This window comes from Cebus imitator, unplaced genomic scaffold (genome assembly GCF_001604975.1).
Source record: "Cebus imitator isolate Cc_AM_T3 unplaced genomic scaffold, Cebus_imitator-1.0 Scaffold1, whole genome shotgun sequence".
In the NCBI taxonomy this organism is placed as follows: domain Eukaryota; kingdom Metazoa; phylum Chordata; class Mammalia; order Primates; family Cebidae; genus Cebus; species Cebus imitator.
The window spans coordinates 9,140,308-9,164,131 of NW_016107316.1; the positions used below are offsets into that span (position 1 = coordinate 9,140,308).

Here is a 23,824-nt window from a genome sequence, read left to right on the forward strand (position 1 = left end):
TTAATGAAAATAAATACGGTTTATGCACAGTGTAATTCTGTTATCATCATTTATGGAGTGTTGCCACTAACAATAATAGAAACAATTTCCAGCTTCAGAGCACTTCTATGAATTTATAGGTCAGGCCAACTGGTAGAAGAGAAAATGGAATAATAGTATTTTCTATTCTTGAGGTTGCACCCCACCTGTATTTGCTATGACAATTTCTGAGGCCCCAGGAGACTTCCAGGAAACTCAAATTCTTGACAGTGATTCATCTGGGAGGGCCTTATGAAATTTTTATTGTGGATTTGTTCAAATTTTAAGGAAATTAGTGTCTACAGATACAGAGTGATCTTTCAGACTGAATTTAGATCCAGTCATGGATTACAGAGTGAAATCAGAGGAGGACTTGGAGACATGATCAATCAAGTTCATTAAAATTAGAATTTCTAATCCCTTCTCTGTAGAAGGAGGCCTAGAACTCACCCTTTAATTGCATGGGAATCACTGTTTCATGGTCTTGCATCTTTTCAGTATTTTAAACAAACATGTAGAAGGGTCACGGACATACATAATGAAACATTCTATGTATCAAAAAACCCACTGTAGGGCTTTATTCTAAGAAATACTTCCTATTTGACTTTAGGGAAGTTATTTTATTTTATTTGTCTATCCATATCTTTAAAAAATATGATTTTAAAAGTCAGAATAGGACTGGAAAAGATGGCTCATGCCTATAATCTCAGCACTTTGGGAGGCCAAAGCAGGGGGATTGCTTAAGACGAGTGAGATCAGCCTAGGCAACATAGCAAGACCCCCATCTCTACAAAAATATAATAAAATTAGCCAATTGTGGTGGTATTTGCCTGTAGTACCAGCTACTTGGGAAGCTGAGGTGGGAGGATCACTTGAGCCCAGGAGTTTGAGGCTGCAGTGAGCTATGATCCTGCCACTGCACTCCAGCCTGGGCAACAGAGCAAGACACCTACCTCTCAAAAAAAATCAGCATAATCATAATTATCTTATGTAACATCTTTTCTGTAATGATTAATACCCTTAGCTTTGGAATAAAGGTATGCTATCCATAGAAGTAAGTTACTATTATGGTTCTTTATGAATAAATGAGGATAAATCCGTTCTTTAATTCCTGTTTCTTTTCATTTTCTAATAATGATATTCAATTCTTCTTCCAATTTTTTAAATATCCCCATGCCTTAAGTTCCACCTTTCTTGGCTCATATATTTTACACACAAATATTTCTAGTAAATAGTATTACCATGAGCTCCCACGACTACAAACTTCGACTTGCTATACTATTGGCATTTCACACTTTTACTATCATTTTCCATTTTCAATTTGTCCACGTCACAATTAAAGCAAATGGGAATATTATATGCAGTATTGTACACCTGAAAAGTTATTGTTGGTTTTATTTTGTGTATTTGTTTGAATCTGAGAATGAATAAGGTGGAAGTAAGCCTGGAAATTTCTATAAAGAACATAATGTGCAACTGAACAAAGAAAAATGGCTCTTTCTGATTGAGGATTCTATCAAATACACAGAAAGAAACAAACTCCTACCTACAGCACCTTCCTCCTCCTCCTCTATTCCAACCCTCCCCCCTCCAAAAAAAAAAAAAGATTCCACGGTGTGAAAGTTGTACTGTTGGGGATGTGGCTTTAGGTAACAGGACAAGTGGTAAGGCTGATGACATTCTTCACTCAACATGGGGCTGCGTTCCAGTCCCTCTACCACAGGAGGGCCCGGCAGCGCAATCTCCACTCTTGTGTGATCACCAATGGTATCGCAAATGCCTGAAAGAGGAAACAGCAGGCTCCTTCACTTCTTAGGATCCCTGCCACATTCCTTCCTTCAAGTACATTCTCCCATCCTAAAGAGGGGATTTGCCTTTTGTAATTCAAAGGATAGCATTCCTTTGAAGTCTTAGAATTGGCTTTGTTACTGTGACTTCGTGTGTACTACTCGACTAAAAGGGATACCAAAAAGATTAAACAACAACAAAATATTAGAAGCTGAAAAAGATAAAGCTACATAATAGCTGGAGATTAGAAATTAAAATATCGCATTTAGGACACAAACAGCGCTGCAGTGCAAATGGAACTTTAAAAAATCTGCCCGCCCACTTAGACAAGCTGCTTTACAAAAGCGCACGCATTGAAATCAATCCTATCCTGCAACAGAGCATGATTTAAAGTATCAGTCTGGTACATTTTTTCCTAAACACAAGTTGAAAGTAAGTTACGTAAAATCGAGCAAGGCCACGAAAGAGACCTCCAGGGTGCAACAAATAGGTACATCTCATTGAAGCGGAGAAACGGCATCACGACCCTTTGGGTAGATGCAGATTGCAGTGCACGGGCTGTTCTGGAGAGAGAAACCAGAGAGGCAAGCGTGAAATGCTTTAGTGGGGAAATCAACCAAAGACGAGATTTTGAAAGCTTTGGAGGTCGTTTTTTTAGCCAAAAAGAAAAAGCAACTTATTCAGAACTGACTTCCCCCACCCCGGCGTCCCAGGAAACAGGAGCAGCCCGGCCAGCCCGGGAGTCCCGCAGAGCAGTGCGCACTGCGGCTCCAGAGCGAGGGGCAAGCGCCCGCCAGACTCTAAACATGCTCGGCTGCCGCAGCGCGCCGGGGCCGCGCGCCCTGGTCCGCATGGGGCCGCGCGCCCTGGTCCGCATGACTCCGCGCTCCGGGTTTCCGCGGTCACCAGCACCAGCGGAAGAGCCCTGTCGGGAGGGGACAACCGCGGGCAGTGTCCCGGGTGTACGGGGAGTCCCGAGAGCGCGCTCCCCCTCTGCGCAACCTTCCCGAGGCGTCCTGCCCGGGAAGCCCGTTCCTGGGCTCTGGGCTGGCCAGGATGGCAGTGAATGAGACTTAAGCGTCACCGCCTGAGTCCCTCACTTACCATGAACCTTCAATTACCACAGATTTGTCTGGCAGAGTTACTCCTGCTGCCCACTTTAGTAGTCCCAAGTTTGTTCAAAGCTGGACTCCTCGACTTGGAACCAGGAGCAGCTGGAGATTTTTCAATTTAGAGCTCATTTGTCACGGGAGAGGCTCTTGGTGTCCCCAGCACTGAACAGTGGGTCAACTCTGAAGTTTTCCTGAACGTGATAACGTGTGTGAAGACGCTGCGCAAATTGTACAGAGCTCGATCTTCATCGCGCCTCCAGAACTTCCCTCCCTTGAAAATAAAACTCCCACCTGAATGTAAAGCCCAGGAGGGGGTTTTGTTAACCGTACTTATTCCCAAAGCATAAAAGAGTGTCTAATAGTTCTTGTAAATGCTTCAGTGAATAATTGTTGAATGAGTGCATGTACAACATACACACTTAAGGAAAGTGATCTGGTTGGGGACGCCTGGGAATTCTCCTTGCTTTGCTGGTAGGGAAGGAACCGACCAAACATTTATTGGGCACTACACCTTGTCAAGGCTTCTAGGCTTTGGCAGGCCAGTGGGGAGCCTGAGAGGGCTGGCAAACCTTTTAGCTGTTCAAGGACACAAACGGGGCTTTATAAGATGGCCTAACCAGAGCCCTTAACCGTGGATTAGCAAAATGGTTTATTCTCGCCCTTCAAACGCCCCCTCCCCGCCAGACGCAAAGCATCTGTTAAAAACACTTAAGTGCACACAGAAGGCGCTTGGCTTAGGGTACAAAGGGCAAGAAGCCTCGGATCCAGCTTCCATCAACATACATTTTCCAACGCCGTTCTGGACTCAGACTGTTCGGGACACTGGGTGCTGGAGGACCCGGCTCCCAGTACTCCTAGCAGAAGACCCTTGGGTGAAATGGCCCATGACAAAATCACCACCATAACCGTTCCTTCAGTAAGCCGGCTAGACGTGCTCACAGCTTGCTAGGAAGTCTTCTCTTGGGGATTTCTGCAGTTTTTTCCTTTACCTTACAGCCTGACAAAGGGTGGGCCGGGGGCCGGCTAGGACAGAGAGAGGCAGGAAAAGCGGCTCCATTTGTTCCATCTCTGCCTCGTACTTCAGCCACCAGGCTCAGTAACCGCGGGGCGTGGCGAGCCCAACCCGTCCTCCCTCGCGCCTGTCCAGGTACGGGTTGCTCCGGTAGCCGGACTCCCTTTTCCTATCTACTTTCCTTTTGAGTTTCTACTAAAATCTGGAGACCTGGAATTCACCAGCGGAAACTCCGAGCCCCTCCGACTGAGCATGCGCCATCGCCAGGCCGCTTTTGGTCTCAGGCTCCAGAGTTCTAGCTGGGCTGCGGAGCTGGGGGAGGAGGGAAGGGAGGAAAGGGGAGGGGGTGCCTGGAGAGGCGGAGGCTCGCGCGCCTGCGCATCCAGTTCCAGGGACCCTAGGTTTTCTATGGGATTCCCAATCTGCAGCAAAGATTTACCCGAGCGTGTTGCGGCAGCGGCTGGGCTTGCAAGGCGCGATCCAAGAGGGATTTAAGCAGCCCAGAGCTCCAGAGAAAAAGAGAGCAAGAGAGAACCACACACAGAGACGGCTTAAGCGTTTACCTGAATTAAATATATATATATATTTTAAAAGAACTGTTGAGTTTTATCATTTTCGTTAAGTGACCGTGCGCAGCGCTATAACTGTAAGTGGAAAACACAATCTTCATTGCATTTCTGCATGTGTAGTGCAACCAATTGTCAGAAAGATGCTTTGGCTATTGTCACATACTTTGCTTTGCATAGATGTCTAAATGCATGATGACAATTGCCTTGCTTAATGCTGGCTATCTGAGTGTGCTGTTAGTCCATGGGGGGTCTTTTGGAATATTGGGGGTGGGGGAAGGGGGAGTGTTTATATGCGGCGTGTTTGGGGGATTGTCTTAGACTAGATTTAAGACAGGTGAAACTGAGATGCTTTCTTGGTTTGTCTTAGACAGATTTAAGTAGCTAATTGACCGATTGTGAAGTTTTCCGGTTACTGATAAAACTACTGAGCGGGTGCAGTCTAGTAGCAACCTGTCATCCGTGGGATTGGTGCACCATTTTTCTCACAGTGGAAGGGCAGCAAAGGTGTTTGCTAAGTAAAAACTGAGTGGAGGAGATGGAAATCATGGTTGATCTCTGAGCGGGATGTTAGTGTTTAAGATCCACGGAGGCAGGCGCCAAATGAGCACATTTCTCTCAGTTTTCAGAAATAAGTAGATAATTTTTTCGTTTTTTGATTTTTCGTCACTATGGTGAATGGGCAAAAAAGGGAAGGATGCTCTACCGCACTGTCGATTTTAAACGGAGTCACAGACTCGGTCGCTGAATGGGGACTGTCAGACCCAAACTAGTTACCTGCCTTTGCATTCCGTGTTCCCCATCCGGAATGTAGGGTTGAAAAATGTAAATCCAGATGTGTTATATTTGGTAGTATTTCTTTAAAGGATAAAAGGTCGTTTTGTGTTTCGAGTTAAAATGGGATGCTCCTTGCCCAGAAACTGGAAGAAGGGTCTTTGCAAGGTCAAACCTCGGGTGGAAATCAGATTGCTGAATACCCTCAGGGGTGCGAGAATGTGTATGGGGAGAGGGCGAGGAGATGCTGATGCTCTCTGCGTGGAGGAAATGGTGAGTGCTCAGCATTGCATGATCAGTGCCCTGTGAGATGCCAGAGTGGGAATCCATTTTTCTAGAGTTGCTCTCCTGTTCATATTTTGGAAACTAAAATAAAATAGAAATGCTGGTGGGTGTAGAAAACACTAAGTATATACTATTTGGGTGTCACTTTCCACTTGAAGGCAAGAGAAGCTGGGGAGTTTTATTTCTACATATTAATATTTATTTTAATTTCTAAAGGAATTTCAGGTTGAGACAAATTTAAAATGAAACTCTTGTGAAAACACATTTTAACACCCCACTATCATTTAAACTGCCTACGTGTGTGTGTCTGTGTGTGAGTCTGTGGAGTAGGGGGGGATCCTGCATCATAGAACAACTTACTCATGAATGCACTCTCATTAAGCCTTGGGTGTTTAATAACCCCAGAAACGCTGCACTGAAGCAGGTTGGCAGAATGGGCATGAGGCAGACAGATGAGAAAAAAGCATGGCTAGTGCTTGCTGGATTTCCACGAAATAAGCAGATCCAATTTTGGGGATGAAATGAAATAAATTTTCCCTCAAATTGGGTGGGTGGGGGGGTCCATCAAATAGGGCTCTTGGCCCTTTGATCAGTCTAACCATTTGGAACCCCTCAGAGGAATTTATAATTTATTTAAATGGGTGAAATTTATAACTGAAAATTTGAGAAGAACCTCTCATTGGAAATTCAAAGTATAAATCATACTGCCTTGTCTATTCCTTCTTTCCTTACTCCAGGGCAGAAGGACTAACCATTTGTCACAATTGAGGCATGCTTCCTGTCATCATTGAGAGTTGGCATCAGTTCGATGAATGGTGCAGGTGTTGGCACTGCATTGATGAAGAGGGGTGGTAGAGGAAAAAGGGGAGACTTGGGTATCAAAACTGATAAATGCTTGGTCTTGGAGTACCTGGCTCATAGGTTGACTGAGAGGATCAAATTTGGCAGAGACCCTATAAGGTATCTAGTCCAAACCCCTTGATTTATAGATGAGGAAACTGAAGCCCAGAACCATGGATCCAGAGAAAAGTAAATTAACTTCTAGTCTATGGAATAAACAATTAAAAAGTAATGTTGAGTGGAAATGTTTCCTTCTTTCTTTGATTTTCAGCATGCTCAGTGACATTGCTGCAGACTTCAAATAAATGTCTGCTCTCCACCACATCTTTTGAGATTGTTTCTAGGAGTCCATTTTTATACCATTTCATTTCTCTTCCTTGCCTCTCTTTGTCTTGTAAGGTCTCTTTCTCTCTCTTTTTTTATTGCCCCTCAGCTCTAATATACCCACCTCATTGGATGCTTAGTCTGGCTTTTCTGGTCTCCTCTGCATCTCAGTCAATTTCTCTGGAATCCTTGGAGTTTTGGGGGAGCACTAGCGTTTGAGAAGCTGCAGTTCCTGTTTGAGAACTGCCCAGGGCCCATTTCCATCCTTTCCCTGCTTTATTCCCCGAAATCCTTCAGGGAATCCAGCCTTCAAAGACACTGCAGTTACAGTCCCACTTTTCTCCCCATCTATCCTCCTCCAAAACAGCTGCAGCGGCAGAGAATAGGACTTCGTGGAGTGATGAAGCTGCAGGGTAAACCCAAAGTGGACTTTGCCAGCTCTCCTCTGGCTCCTAGGAGGCAGAACCCAAATCAGAGATGCCTATCTCCAGCCTTCCTGGAAATCTTCCATATAAAGCCACCTGCAGAGAACGGAAAGGAAAGGGACTGAAAGACAGAGGGAAGAAGGCTTGACTGGGTTGTAGTGCTATAAAAGAGAGTAGTGCAGCTTTTTCATCCTTTAAAGCTTTTAAAGCATTTGCATAGCTTTTCCTCAGGCAGACCTTTTGTTTTATTCCTGCGCAGTTTCTGCTCTCATCTTGCTGGATGAGGACTGCAAACCAGAAGATGACCTGCCTAACTAGCCTTCCCACCTTCCGCCTTTTTTTTCTCCTTTTTTTTCTTTTGCTTTCTTTATTTCTTCCTCGTTTTCTCCCTTTCTTCTATAAAAATTTCCTGAGTGTCTATACAATAACATTCCAAGCCTCCTAAAAATAATCGGAGCCTTCCTGTTTCTTCTCCAAAAAATGTAATCTTCCAGGCACTCAGAACTACCACAAATGTCCCCTTTGGGGAAATGCTAAGGATTCTTACCTGAAAAAAGCTGAGGCATTAGGAAAGGAGGAGCTTGATGATTGGGAGGCAAGGCCCCAGTTAGAGTCTCTTTCTCATTTCAAAGATTAGGTAACTACTCTTGGAAGTTGTTAACGCTAAGGAAGCAAGGGGTGGGTTTCTCAACACCTTTACCAATTAACAATTAATTTAACCCCTCCTCTGCTGGTAAATCTTTACTAAATTGGGTTGAGCTCTGTCTTGAATAGAGTCTGTATCTAACAAATGCTCGAGTTAGTTAGATGTTACCTGATCTTGATACACCATTCCAGGCTATTCTGAACACCAGATAGCCTTTGCAGAGGTGTGGGGATTTGTAGTTGCTAAGGGCCCTGCTTTGATTTACTACTCTGAGAATCACCTCCCAATTACATGTGAGTCACATGTGATAGAATAACATTATCAGGAATATTGTCCTGAGCAAGCTACAGATTTTCCATTTGGGTTGCATGTAGTTATGAATTCCAAACATTGTGAAGAAGCTGCCTCAGGAGTTTCATGGAATAACAGTTCAGCATCAGTATCAAACATGTGGTTTCCTAACTGATAAGAGCAATATACACTGTTCTCAAGGTCTTTTTCTTTGTATTGAGTGATTTCCATGCTACTAAAATTAGTGATTATATAGGAAAATAGGAAGGCTCTCTCCACGGAAACGATCACATTTAATTAATCTAAGATTGAAATTGACAATGTCCATCTCCATTATGTATAGTAAATATAAACATATTAATTTTCCTAAAGTATCAAATGGTACACAGCTATATCAAAGAATGATTGATATTTTTACTATCCCAATGGTTAATTCATATGATTAATAGAATATATGAGCTGGACAGGGTCCATATAAAACACCTAATCCATCCCTTCAATGTATTTTTAAAAATAGTATCTTAAGGAAATTTTTTGTCTTAAAGACATCCCTACAATATGAATTCACTGTCTGAAAAAGCAATGATTTTAATAATTTTTAACATATTTCCACAATATCTGTACAGTGTCTTTTGTAGTAGAAACTCAGTATTTGTCAATTAAGCATTTGTTCTAATAAGAATCAATTGCATGTACCTTGTTAATTATATCAAGAAATTAAATTTCTACTCAAACCATCTGCACAATTAACATTTCTTTAAATATCTTTGTTAGTAACAAAAAGCTAGATTGAAAATTATCTTATACCTGAGTGACGGAGCAAGATCCTATCTCAAAAAAAATTTTATGATTTATTTTTTGTAAAGATATTAACGCATTATATTAATACCTCTAAGAATGCTTTTAAATCTACTTACATGCATATCCTCCTTTTTGTCTCTTAATAAGTAAAAAGATAAAATATTTTTACCTATTTACAAGAATAAGAATATTGATAAGTCAAAGAGGGAATATAAATCCCTCTATGGTAGCTATATGCTCCACTTATTTAGATCATGCTCTCTTGAGCTATGGAATTATTTTAAAATGTTCACACTGTGAGGGGACCACAGCATTGCATTTCTCATTTACAGTTTGTTTCTAAGATAACTTAGGCTCTCTTAGGTGAATCAAAATAGTTTGCATTCTCCCAGCTTAGTTCATTGAGAACTTTTACTAATGGAAGGGTCTTGGGGATGCTTCAGAAACTATTTAGTGAATGAAACAGAAATGGAATAGCAAATTACTGAAGAATCTTCAAAGAGGTTGGACACTTTAATAATAAGGTGCCTGTGAATACATTAAAGAGCTGTTCTATACCCCTATCAGCTAACTTAAAGCATGCAGATCTGGTAATTTTCACAATTCTTAAACTCTCTCTGGATTTCTCCACTGCTTTACTTTATTTACTGCAGTCCCAACACAGACGACCTGCTGTGTAACCATCAATTGTTTATTCTTTTTTTAAATGCATGGTAATTCCAAGGAGTTGTTGGATTATTTCCAGGTGAGCGGTCTATTTCCTTTTGTTCTAAATTACAATTAAGACTTGGAGTACTCTCATTCACCAAGTGGCCTTCAAGCTCAATGCATCTAATACAGTAATTGCTGAAATTTTTATAGAAAGTAGATCTCTTTTACTTAAAAAAGATTTTATTTGTATGGGGCATTGCTCATAATAGGCAAAGTGCTAACAAATCAGTTAAATTTATTTGCAATTATTATCGATCCATAGAATGAATCTTATTCATTGTTGCTTGTATAGTACTTTTCTAAAAATAGAAATCTCTCACTTTTCAAGTATTTTTTTTCTCCTTTTTTTGGATCTTGTTTATTACTTCTTAGGCTCTGAAAGACTATGAACTTTTGAGGAGCTGTATGTAAATAGTTTTTGGGTTTTCTTGGCAAATCATTAACATGTTAAATGTACTTTGAACGCTGGGTGAATTTTTTTCAATGTAAATCAACAGATCTGAATGTTTCTGTTATCTTATATTTTAGAATCTTTTTGCAATTTAAGATTTCTTAAAATAGTAAACCCTGGTGCTACAGGGGTCTAGTGTTTTACATTTTGCATTGGTTTTAGTAATTTGTGATTAGTGTGTTTATTTCTGATTTCTTGAAGTCCAATTTTAAATTTTGAGTAAAATGTCCCATTGGAGACCCGTTAAGCATTATTAATAAAGCTGAAATGCTTATTAATATAATATTTTGCTTTTAATGTATCAAGTAGTGCTGCACAAGGCTCACTTTCGATTGGCAAGTTCTGTTTGCTTTAAATTTTGGCATTTAATATTATGAATTAATGGAAGACTATCAATTTTGTTAATTCCAGAAGTTCAAGAGTTTCTGTAACTTTATATGAAGTGCTTGATGTTTACTTTCTTATTCATGAAAAATTTTATGAAAAATGGAAAGAAATTGTGAAGTAAACTTAAATAATATGTTCAAAATTGTTATTCTTTTAAACCATTATAAAGGTATTTATTCTTCAGAATGAGATGAAAACCACTAAACTATTATTCTTTCCTCATTTTTAGTTTGGGAATGGGAAAACTTCTGTGATTTCAGTTGGCTCAGAGAAAATTATGAGAGGAAGAAGAAACAATAGTTTTTAAGTTAGACATATTAATACTTAGACAAAAAATTCCCAGGTCCATAGTTTATTACTTCCGTGACCTTGCATAAGTTGTTTAAAATCTCAGTCTCAGTTTCTAATAGTAATTCACAGGATTCTTGAACAAAAAATAGAAGATTATATATGTAAAAAATATAATGGCTTATTATTGAAAATGTACAATAAATAAGTTATCATTAGCATCGCTTTCACCAGAAATCAATTGCTCATAAGCCATTTTGGTCAGAGTTGAAGCAATCTCCATTCTTTGCAGAACTTCTAAATAAGGAATCAAATAGTGAACAGTTTACAGTGCTTACCCTATGTTATAAAACTTAGATTTATTGAGTAAATGTGCCAAGAACTGTGTAGGCACTGTAGAACAAAATTAAGTAAGATACAGTCCCCACCTTCAAGAATTTATGACTAATGAGGAAGACAGATAAATGCAATTTTAAGTCAAGTGAAATGAAAAGGTGGTATAGATGCACAGAATTATTTCACTAAAAATTGCTGCACTAAGACTTCAAGTTTTCTGTTTCTCTTATTCCTTCTTTAAATACATCCTCTTTCCATTATGCCTTTACTTTATCATCATCACCCTACCATATAATGCCAGCATATAATTGAGAACAGAATATGGAACTGAAAGGAAATTTTTAAGTTTATTTCCTTATTAGATATATTTTAAGGTTATCTATGAATTACTGTTCAGTGTAGCTAAATAACATGTCCCTTATCTCCCTTCTCCCGCAACCTGCACCTACAGTTGATCACTGAACTTTAATGAAAACATTTCAGGATCCCTGCCTTTTTGGTTAAATATTATACTGCAATACTTCTGTCTTTTAATACTTTCCAAAAACACGATTTCTATCTGATACTCTCCCCACACCTCCTCTGTTTTTCCAACCCATTTCATGACTAATCTTTCACTGTGTGTCTGTGGGAAGAGTCTTCTATGAGCTACTCTTTCGTTCTTTTTTCCCAGGCTTTTATAATAAAGAAAAGATACCTTTCAACTGTTCTTTCCTACTGAACCAAAAAAATGTTTCTAGCCCCTCTCCACATTCCCCCACCCCAACCCCCACACACATCAAATCCAAAATTGTCTTACTGTTTTAACTCGTCAAAGAGCCTTTTCAATTTCCTTCAGGTTTTCCCCACTTCTTCCTCTATTTCCTGCCCAATTTACTAGGAAATTTCAGGTACATTGCTAATCTGTAGATAAAAAAGGGCATCATTTTCTCTCTTTGAAGTCTATAAAACTTGCCCCTACATTCTGAGTTCCCTTTGTATAATAGGACAATTCCTGGATGATTCGTAGAATTGAGTAGGGATTTTGGTTCTAATTAATCTTTTGAGTTTATTTTCTCACTTGTAAATATAGGGAAAATATAGTTACCTTAAATGAATGTTGAAGACTTAATATAGTAATGTATATATAGCACCTGAACTTGGAGCATAAATAATTCCTCCTCCCCCTGCACACCCCAATCTTCTCTCCTGCCCACCTCTTCTCTTTTCTGACCACCCTTTCAGTCTGCATTTCACCATTTCTCCTGAGCTACTGTTCTAGGTGTCCTGCTGCATTTTTTTCCAATTTTTTCCAATATTTGTCCTAATTGGCTGATAATTAAATAGTAAGTAATATACACATATCCCAGGTAGCATGGTGAATGAACAACTCTCCCCCACTCCAATAATTCTGTGGTGCTCTTCATAAGGACATCTGACAACCCTTAATTCTCTTCTGCTTTTTATCCTCTCTTTTCCTTTACCTTTTCCCCCAAGGTACCCTGAGCACCTATAAAACACTCCAGGAGACTCCTATACCTCAACTCTTATGCAGGGTCTGGCGAAATCACTTGCTTATCTTTTGTTTATCATATAAATGCTTCTCAAATAACACCAAGTAAATGGCAGAAAGGGAGGCCATACACACAACACATGTTGCAGAACATGTTCAGACCAGGTTTAGCCTATCAGAACCTTCATTTGCTGAGTGTTTGTAGAAGTGTGCACTAAAGCAGACTGCCCAAGTGCAGAGAATGGTACTCAAAGTTGGGGTGAGGTAGAGATGCACGTACATCCAGATAGATAGATACGCACACACACATACATGATATATACACAATATGTTCAATGTACTGCAATAAGATTGTTTTGTATAGTTTTAAGCAAAATATTTAAGAGTAATAGCTTTATAACAAATCATTACTTATAAGACAGCATTAAAAAGGAAGGCCTATTGAAAATTTCTCATTCTAGATCAAGAGCATAATTGAAAGGGAGGATGGTTTAAATTTGGCGGTAAGAATATGTTAAGCTTTGAAAATGTTCAGGGTTTTGGAAATATGTCTTTAAAGAAACAGAGTTTTTTTGGAAACACTTCTTTTGAGGGAAATGCTTACTATATCCCACTCTTAGATATTCCCAGTGCTTATTTTCATGTTAATAATAAGTCTGAGTGGTCCTGTGATAAAGACCATTGTATCTGTTTAGCTTTGATTAACTTTATATTTCCAAGCCTGTTTGCACAGGAAACTTATGTGAAAATATACTTATCAACATTTCATTGCAGTTCTGAAGAACCTAGTTAGAAAAACTGCTTTAGAAAGACAAAAGCTGAACTATGTAATGAAAAGTACACAAACTTAAGAGTCATTAGATGTGTCTTTTAGGCATCACACCTGTGCTTTAGGACTCAGGTAGCATGTAGCCTGGAAGACTTTTAACTACTCTGAGTTTTAGTTTCCTCAAGTGAGAATATTACTTACCCTTTCTAGTTAGGAGTTATTGTGAACATACTCTGCAGATTGCATAATAGCATGTGACAGTAAAGAATTTATTGTTCTTATTCAACTTTAGAATTTTAGCTTTAAAAAAGGTAATCTAAGAATCAAATTATTGATCTTCTGCAAATTATTATATTATGGTTATAGCTGCTAAAATAAGTCCCCTGTCTTTTCCCCACACATAGGGAAGATAACCTACTCTAGGTCCTGGGACAGAATGAAAGATCTATGATAGCTAGATATTCACAGTTAAATTAACAAAATTATTTTAAAGTAAAATAATCTGGAAGGAAAAGCCTAAATTATGGAAGGGTTGAGACACATCTATATCATTTAAATTTTCCTCTGGATTTCTCATGCTGTGGTTGTAGAACTTGAACCCACAATCATTTCTCAGTGGTGTGAATATGTCTTGGCTTCTGAAGCGACCCTGTGGAAACAAAAGCAACGACAGTCAAGCTCATGTGCTTGTTCTAGCAGGGAAGCTTTGGAAATAAGATTTGCATCCTACTGGAGTTAAGAGACGCCTACAAGAGTAACTGGGACTTTCCTTCCAGGAATTAGCATGCATATACAGATCCAAACAATATAAGGACAGTAAGACCAGCAGGAGACACTAAAGAGACCCACATATGCATGCAAACACAGGTACTCTGTCTTAGATAAGCTCTTGAACTCATGAACAGAGATGAGTTCTCTTCAAAGACTATGGAAATAGTCTTTGCAGGAGCTGTTCTGATTATGAAAATCTGAACCTTCCGTAGATATCCTAACCCAGTCATCCTAAACAAAAGTTACTTCTCAGTCCTCTTAGCACATCTGAACTTATAATCACTGTATACATGCCAGCTCTCACATAAAACTGGAAATTTCTTAAGGGAAGGAAGAACTCATGTCTGATACATGTCTAAGTCCCTTTTAGAGAGCTGTATCCCTGAGGCCAGCAGAATAGGTGGAGCAGTAAGTCAACTGTGCATTGCCCCATCAATAAATTGTGGAGTATGGAACTTCCCAGTCAGGAGTTGTTAAAGAGTCCTCAGACACCCCAGGATAATGACAAAGCATTTGGGCATCAGACTCACAGAGTGCCAGGTTACACAGGCACCAGCCAAGAACTTGTCCATTTCCTGTATAATCCCCTTCTCCGTCCCCTCCCTAGAAGCAGCAGAGCAAATAATAGAGAAGGCACGCAAGCAGAACAAAAGAACAGATTACCCCCCTCCCCACTGCTAGATTGAAATCCTAGTCCAAAATTTTGCTGAAAAAAACAGGAAAGACTGAACTGGTATAGAGGAAATGTATATTTTAATTAGTCTAAACTTTTTAATATCTAGAAACAACCACTTTTCTGATACTAAACGTGACTGAAAAAATATAAGTCAGCCCAAGATATCATCTTGGGATGGGGAAGGGAGGCGTGCTAGAGCATATCTGTGGCAGGGATGAGAAAATAATATAGCCAATACATTTGATAAATTGGCTATACAGGTAATAATATAAAATAACATGTGATTCATTCTTAAAACAAGAGGCCTTGGCCAGAATTGCTGATATGGGTATTAGAAAGAAGAAATCCACGTGAACTGAAAGAGGGCAGAGGAAAGTAATCTAGTTCCAAGTCACCAATGGCTTAGGAGAAACTGGGAAATCTGACATTCATCCAAAGAGGTGCTCAGTAGAAGACCATATACATAGAGGGCTTACCTATATCATTCATCTTTGGCTGTTAGCCAAAGTTGAATTAATCTGAATATTGGAAGTTATCTCTAGCCTAGGTATCAAGAGAAAGTAAATGAAAGCAGAGATCGTTCATACATTTATAATAATAATAGCTAGCAATTTTGTAAAAAAACAAAAACAAAAACAAAAAAAAAACAGCATGTACAGTGCACCGTGTTGGATACTTATACACATTACATTACTTACAGCTTTGCAAGGTAAGTGTCTGCAAGGTAAGCTTCATTATATGACTAAGAAATTGTGTCTCTCAGATGAAAGTAATTTGCCCAAGGTCACATAGATATTAAATGATAAATATGTTGTTTAAACCCAGAAGTTCTACCAAACTACAACCAATCTACAAATATCTTATTATTTTTTATTTTTTTATTAGGGAAAGCATACATATTTGGAGAGAATAATACAATAAACCCCATGTACCCATCACCCAATGTTAACCAGTAATAAGGCCACTTTATTTCACTTCTATCCCCATCCTTCCTCTCTCTAATGGGTTAATTTGAATGAATTAAGACATAATCATTTTGTATATAATAATTTACATGTATCAACAATACTATTAACAAAGCAAAAAAAATTACTTAATATCCTCTTGTAATATTTTTTGTTCAAATCTTATAAGTTTTCAAATCTTGTAAGTATTTTTATAGTTTATTTGAATGTAATAATCAGGGTGTCAATTAAGTCTATACTTCTCAGTTGCTGAAAAGATTGCAGCCTGTTTGTATGAAACATGACTGCATCTCACTAGAAGTATATCGTGGCTTAAAGAGATGTGGCTTTAAAGTTAGGCCTTATCACTCTGAACAAGTTGTCTAAATTTTGGAAAATGAAAATTGTAGCCCTTAGATTAATTGTAAGGATAAACATAATGTCTTTGAAAGTGCTTAGAACAGTCTCTGGCATATACAAGATCTTCAGTGAATGTTAGTATCCTGTAATAAGAGGGGAGGGGGAAAAAGAGAAATAGAGAGAGAGAGAGGGAGGGAGGAAAGAAAAAGGAAAATGGAATAGTAGGCCAAGAAGCTTGGCCTTCTTATTAAGAAGAAACTTCTTGAAGTGCTTTGGCAACTGATCCTTTGAGAGCATTCCCACTTTGTTCCTGGATGGAAATTTGACCACAGTTGTGCCAAAGTGGCTAATGACTAATGGCTCTGAATCTTCCCCACTGACATATTTATAGGTTTGCAGAGTTTCCCACTGGAAAAGGAAAGAAAATCTGCGACTTCAAAATTATCTCAAATTCAGAAAAATTACAATATTATAAAATATCTTTAACTTCATGCCAATTAAAATATGCCAACCATTGTATTAGCAGTGATTGCTGTTATGTTGCAGAGATAACATAATTTTAAAAAACAAATAAGTACAATTAATCTGATTCAGATTTGAATTTGCTTTGTTTTCGTTGGGCAGGTTACTTCATTCCTCAAAGTCTGGTACTTAGGGTGTAAAATGAAAGTTTTGAAAAAAAATGTAAAGATCAGATATCAGCAACATGGGAAAATAGAAAAATACTGGACTGTATGTCAGAATCAAATCTGAATTCTAATCCCACTACTTAACATCTTCATGGCTTTAGCCAAATAATTTAATCTCTCTGAGCCCCAGTCTCATTTGTTAAAAGCAAATTATAACTTATCCCACAAAATTGTTGTGAGGACTAGAAATAATGTCCATTAAATGCTTAGCAGAGCCCTTTCTTTTATTTGTCACTCATTGGTGGTTATTATTTGTTTGTTTTTAATAAAGAAGTGGTAGTATTTGGTGTCCTCAATTCAATAGCTCTTAATTTAAATTGAGAAGTTAAATAAATTCATAATGAAGAGTAGGGAACTGAGCATAACCAGCAGGCCATCTTTTGCACTGGGTAGATCTAAAACCATGTATGAAGTTAATGGATACTTTCTGCAGAACAATGGGTAGATGAATTCAACACACTGTATTTATAAGGGCTCATAGCACAATGACAGTATACTGCTTATGACTACTTATTTAGAAGAAAGTAAAGTGAGCAGCTTCTACATTATCTGAGAATCACCTCCTCAAATGCCAACTGGTGGTTGCTGGTAAGGAGTACCCAAATCTTTGTAATAGATCTATAAGGCTATACATCTGTAAATGGAAATTCACTGAGAGATGACATAATAGAGGGAATGCTAAAAATCCACAGAATATTCCAGCTGTCTTCTCTGGATTGTGATTATTGCTTCCCATGATAACTAGGAATAAAGTCATTTCTTTGAATTCGTATCTAGCTTAGATACCACTGATGTTATCATGGTGATTGAGATCACCTCATTGTAACAGTGAGAATATTCATGTTGTGGTTGTTGAAGATTAGGCAGACTGCATAATTTTTTTATAATTAAATAAAGAAGACATTACTTTTTCTTTTAGAAGACCTTTTCAGTTTTATGAACTCATTTAACAAAACTCTAAGAATTAGAACTAAAGAGGGCTGCTCTTGGCATTCCAGGTAATTCATTAATCAGATACTTGGTCCTTCAAGTGGCTATTCTATATAATAGCTCTTAAGTGTGCCTCAGTGAGGGTTGGGAATTTGCCTCTTTTAAGTAAAAAGAATAATATTCACTCACTGTGAAAATTTGGAAAACAAAACAGAAAAAAGAATAAAAATCATTTGCAACATATTACTAAGTTACATTTTCCTCCATTTTCAATATTGTTTTCTAATTAAGACTGCTCATTTCTTTAAAATTTATATTCTACATTTTCCTTAACATTATAGCAGAAACATGATCTTTTCAATTAAAATTCTTTGCAAATGTATTTTTTAAATACTTGGATTACACTCTATCGTATATATGAACAAGATTTAGCTCACTGTTCTCTTATTACATTTTAACTTTTAAAATACCACTTAAAGGAACATCTTTGTTCACATAACTCTGACTACAGGCTGTATAGTATCATCAGCATAGATTTCTGCCCATCTCTAGCAGAGTGAGAAATTTGAATGTAGGTTTGCTGTACAGCTGGAAGAGGCTTGGGCCCTAGAGAGTAGTAGGCCTGAGGGGTCATAACACTTAGAACATTGAGGAAAATTCATCTAAATTAGTTAGTAATTCTCAGGGCCAGCTTAGTGAACAGATGGCTGCATTCTTTTCAGAAACTCTGAAAAGCCTCTCCTAATCAAAACCTACCTGCAATTGCCCAAAAGTCCATTATTTCTGCCACTTTGTTTTGGAGCAGAAAACAGAAAAGAGAGCCAAATCTAGACTGAGATCCTGGAGCACTGATTTATACAGTTTTTATGCCATGTTTTACCTGTATGATCATTGCTACTACTTCTATCACCATCATCATTATTATCTTTATCTTCTTCATCATATCCAGCAGCAGTTTTTCTAAACAGTCTGTGAATTCCTAGAAAGTAGACTCAGGGCCTTATTAATCTTTGAATTTCTCAGAATTCTGTATACCTCAAGAGTCCTGAGGGAACATCCTTAGGTGCTTTAAAACAGAATTCACTCATTTATGTTTTAGCGAAAATACATTTCTGATCATTTTTTCTTGAAAGAGAGTTTTGTTAAAATAAATAGAAGGCTTTTGGGTTACCAGAAGGTAGTGAATGACAAATTTCATTTGTTCAGTTTGTCCTGTCTCTTCCCAGCCCCAACCCTACTATGATACTTCCAGGAAGCTCTTAACCCATAGGATTTTTTCTCACTCATATAGCAACCATCTCCTCTGCTTCTGCTGTATGCCAGAAATTGAATTTAGCCCCAGAGACACAAAGATCCTTAAGACAAATATCTTTTTTCAAGAACCTCATGGTCTAAAGCAGGAGCTAAATGAAATGGGTTAGGTATTATATGAGTGTTTAAATGATGGTATTTTGACCAAGCAGAATACCTGAATAGTTTCTTTGTCTTTTAAAACATGACATTAAACAAAATGGCCAATACAAACACATCCATGGTTTTATGTGGTTCAGGATCCATGAGATTAACACCCCAGGTCTAAAAGAACTCATGGACTCTGACTTTTACTTCCATTTTAAGTGTAGTTTTTTAAAGATCTTTGTAACAAATGCAGGCAGCATCCATATACCAGTGAAAATCTAACATTAATGAACCCCTGCTTTTACATCAATTATTACAAGAACCATGTGTATTCAGTTGAACAGCCATATATGGGTAGAATCTAATAAAAGGAAGTAAATTATTAAATATGCTGGTTCATAACTTCTCAAATCAATTAGACCATTAAAAGTCATTGGTAGGCAGACATCATGATAGAAGGAAAATTGTGGCTGTAGTTTCAAATAGACCTTAATTCAAACCCCTACATCAGAAGCTGCATGGCTTCTGATTTCTTGCCTGCAAAGCAGAAACTGTTAAGTCTATTTCACATGGTCCTTGCAAAGATTAGATGGGATTGTGCATGTAACATACTTAGTGATAGAGCTGAGGATAGGGTAGATGTGCAAAACCAGATAGTTATCATTGTTTACAGTGGTATGTGTATAACTAAGTCCCATAGTTCTTTCCAGACTTATTCACATTTAAATAAAGCTCTGAGGCTGAACATTTCTTGTCTAGTTCACCAGTGTATTATTTTCAGAGCCCAGTTCAGTGCTTAACATTCTATAGATGCTCAATACATATGCATTGCATGAATCAAAGGACATCTCTAAGAAATGGAATAGGAAGGTGAGAATTTCTGGCCACAGGAGAAAGATATTTCAGGGGCAAAAGGAGCTTACATCTGCCTGAGTTTAGTCATTCAAGGTCTTTCCACTTTTCACAGATTATTATACTTTAGAACATTCAGGTGTTCCAAAAGTTCCCTCAGTTAATCCAGCAAAGGAGAAAGAGGAAGAGATGGTTTTTTATTTTTAAGAATGTCAGGTTTGGAAACAATCATTAGCACATTTCATCTCTTTGCCAAGGACTCTGCCAAGTGCTTTGCATGCATACTACCTCACTAATTTTCACAACAATCCAATGAAATAGATCATATCCCTACTTTACATGAAGAAATTGATACAGAAATGGAGCAAGTTGTCTAAAATCAGGGTTTTTGGTCTCTGAAATCTAAATTGGATTGGTGCTCTTTTTACTCACTTCACCTTGTTTTTATATTCACTATGTAGCTTTTGTATGAGGTACTGTTTCACCAATTTATTCATTCTTTCAACAAATATTTATTGAACATCATTTGCCTAGCACTAAGTGAACTAAAAAAGCCGTAATCCCTACCTTCATAGAGATTAAAGTCTAGTTGGAGGAGTGAATATTAAACAAATAATCACAAAATGGCATCACTTATAATTAAGATCAAGTGCTGTGGAAGAAAATGGTAAAGCTGCAAGAAACTGTAACAGGGAGACCTTTTTGGGGCTGTTTGAAATAATAGACTCCAGGAAAATCCACTGAGGCCTGGATTTCCAGTTTTGCCTCCTGAGATTGCTACTAACACTTGTATACCATTGCTGGGCCTGACAAAGGAGGATTATTACTGTATTTCTCTTTGAAAAGAGGATTTTGGGTCTTCCTCCTAGGATTTAGCATCTTCCATTTTATTTTCTCACTCACAAGGCTCCAGTAACGGAGGACAACAGAGCTTTTGATGTTGTTCAGTCTCCAAGGGAAGCTCACCCTCTGATGCAGAATTACCTGAGACAGTTTCCAGATAAAGAAATATACAAGCACCTGTGTGTTACAAGCTCTTCCCAAACCCTTGGTTGCTTTCATTTGGTGTATATGTGGAGGTCATTAGATATGCCTAAGTGCTTCTACAACTCCTTGTGCTTCTACAAGTCAATGAATGAAGTAGAAAGTGCTGCAGGAGCATTTTGGGGCACACAAAACCAAACATTCCTAGGGTGAGGACTAGAGGTAAGATGATTTTTGGAGATGTCAAGACTAGGAATTAGCTAGACAAAGGGCAAAGGGCAAAGGGAGTAGGAATGCGATTATTAACAGGAAGCAGGAACCAAAGTATACAATGATGGTAGGAGAATACTTTCATATGCATATGTCCTGACATAATGTTTTTTTTTTTTTTTTTGAGACGGAGTTTCACTCTTGTTACCCAGGCTGGAGTGCAATGGCGCGATCTCGGCTCGCTGCAACCTCCGCCTCCTGGGTTCAGGCAATTCTCCTGCCTCAGCCTCCTCAGTAGCTGGGATTACAGGCATGCACCACCATGCCCAGCTAATGTTTTGTATTTTTAGTAGAGACGGGGTTTCACCATGTTGACCAGGATGGTCTCGATCTCTTGACCTCGTGATCCACCCGCCTCGGCCTCCCAAAGTGCTGGGATTACAGGCTTGAGCCACCGCACCCGGCTGACATAATGTTTTAAAAGATTAATCAAATAAGCATGGTATCATGAAAAGAAATAGGGATTTTATAATCAAACCTCCTAGGTTCCATTCCAGCTCAGTCACAAAATATTTTGAGTTCTATAAATCACTTTATCTGTGTAATGTGGATAATGATACCTATGTGAGAGTATTATTGTGGTAATTAAATTATACATTTTGCCACATAGGTATCATTTGATGCATGGTCTTTAAAGGTGGTAGAAATAGTAGGTTCTTTTTTTTTTTTTTTTTTTGACTCTTGCTCTGTCACCCAGGATGGAGTGCAGCGGCATGATCTCGGCTCACTGCAGCCTCCGCCTCCTGGGTTCAAGCAATTTTCCTGCTTCCACCTCGAATAGCTGGGATTACAGGTGCATGCCACCACACCCAGCTAATTTTTTTATTTTTAGTAGAGATGGGGTTTCCTCAGGCTCCCAAAGTGCTGGGATTATAGGTGTGAACCACCACAGCAGGATGGAATGGTGGGTTCTAATGATAAGATCAATACTATTGCATGGGGCTAATTTTTACTGATTTCATTGCATGCGTTTATCTGATGATTACAGCTTCATGCTAAGAATTTTTATTATTCCCATTATAAAGATAATAGAGACTTAGAAACAGTAAGTGACATGCCCACAGTCACATAGCCAAAAAGTGTCACACCAGGTAGACTGACTTAACTGACTTAGCCCCATTTATTAACTGTTCTGTACTGCCTCCCTGTATAGTCAATATACAGCTATTATTACTGTTGTCATTATCATGATTATGATTATTATTTAAAGTTCAAAGATCTTACAGTCATAACTAGAATTCTGATATCAAACATCTATAATGCACTTTTTTTTCTGAAGCAAGAGTTTGACGATTATCTTTAAGGTATTTCCACTTTTGTTGTTACACCTCATAATTTACCTGGCAAATCAGAGTTAAATTCAGCTTAAAATAACAGATGATCTCAGATAACGATGGCTTAAATAAGAGAGGAGTTTATTTCTCATTCATATTAAGAAACTCAGAGGTAGGCACTCCCTGCCAGTGTGGCTTCAGGGATCCAGAATCTAGACTTCTCGGGGACCTAGACTCCTTCAGCCCTTTTACTTGGCTAGCTGTCCTTAGCTGGTGGCTTGTACCTCATGATCGAGTGTGGCTGCAGCCACATATCTGCTTTCTAACCAGTAGGAAGGAGAAAAGGAAGATGAAGGTCATACATACCCCTCCCTATTAAGGACACTTCCCTAAGTCACACCAGAAAATTGGCATACATGTCATTAGCCAAAATTTAGCCACATTTAATGTTACCCTTGCTAAAAATTAGGGGTTTTGTTACTAAAGAGGAAGAGGAAAATAGAAGAAAATGGAGAAAACTAGAAGCTTCTGACATAGTAGTAATAAATTTTAAAGATACAATAAATATTTAATTCAGATGTTCGATTTGTTCTTTAAAATGTGACATTTAAAAAGCAGCACAAAAAACAATGGGTTTTTAAATTCATGTCTAAGATTCTCATCAACTATGTCTTTTACAAAAAAACATTGTCAAAGAGGTCATACAACCCTAGTGTTCTTGCTTGAGCTTTGCTTCTAGCTTTTCATCTTATTCAAATCACTTTCTTTTGTTGGGCCTTAGTTTCATCATATGTAAAATGAGTAGGAGTAAACTAGAATTTCTCTAATATCCTTCCAGTTCTACCAATTAATACTGAATGACATAGGTAAATCACATTCATTTACTTGTAAGAATTTTAAAGTAATTTAAGTGGTATAGGGCAAAAATCTAGCAATGAACCAGTTTTCTCAGGAGTAGATACAGATTTATCTCTGTATATTTATATCCTTCCTCATCACAGAAAAGAAAAAGACTTCTATTTATCTGTGCAAAAACTATATAATAAATAAATGAAATAAGCAGAGTAAATATCAGAAAAGAGATTAACATCTTGATATTGAAAACCCAAAGATTAAAGGAAAAACAAAAATTAATAAAAACTGGATAAGATGAAATATAAGATAAATTGCAAAAATAGCCTTTTCTTTTAGCTTATCAAAAAATATTCAGAATGAAAATTAGAAAAAAGTTCTATGTACAGTAGCAACCTAGATAATAAATTATTTAGGATTAAAAAATAGAGGGCCGGACACGGTGGCTCAAGCCTGTAATCCCAGCACTTTGGGAGGCCGAGGCGGGTGGATCACGAGGTCAAGAGAT

The 23,824-nt window shown here is 38.2% G+C and overlaps 1 protein-coding gene across 1 annotated transcript in view; it reads left to right on the forward strand.

Annotated features, from left to right (window-relative positions):
• Nucleotides 1-4,148: 4,148 nt before the first annotated feature.
• VSNL1 (visinin like 1) overlaps nucleotides 4,149-23,824 on the forward strand; it is a 111,962-nt gene continuing 92,286 nt past the window's right edge. Inside the window, exon 1 of the mRNA XM_017526144.1 lies at nucleotides 4,149-4,576. The gene's annotated coding sequence lies outside the window, so the exon portion shown is untranslated. The remainder of the gene's footprint in view (nucleotides 4,577-23,824) is intronic.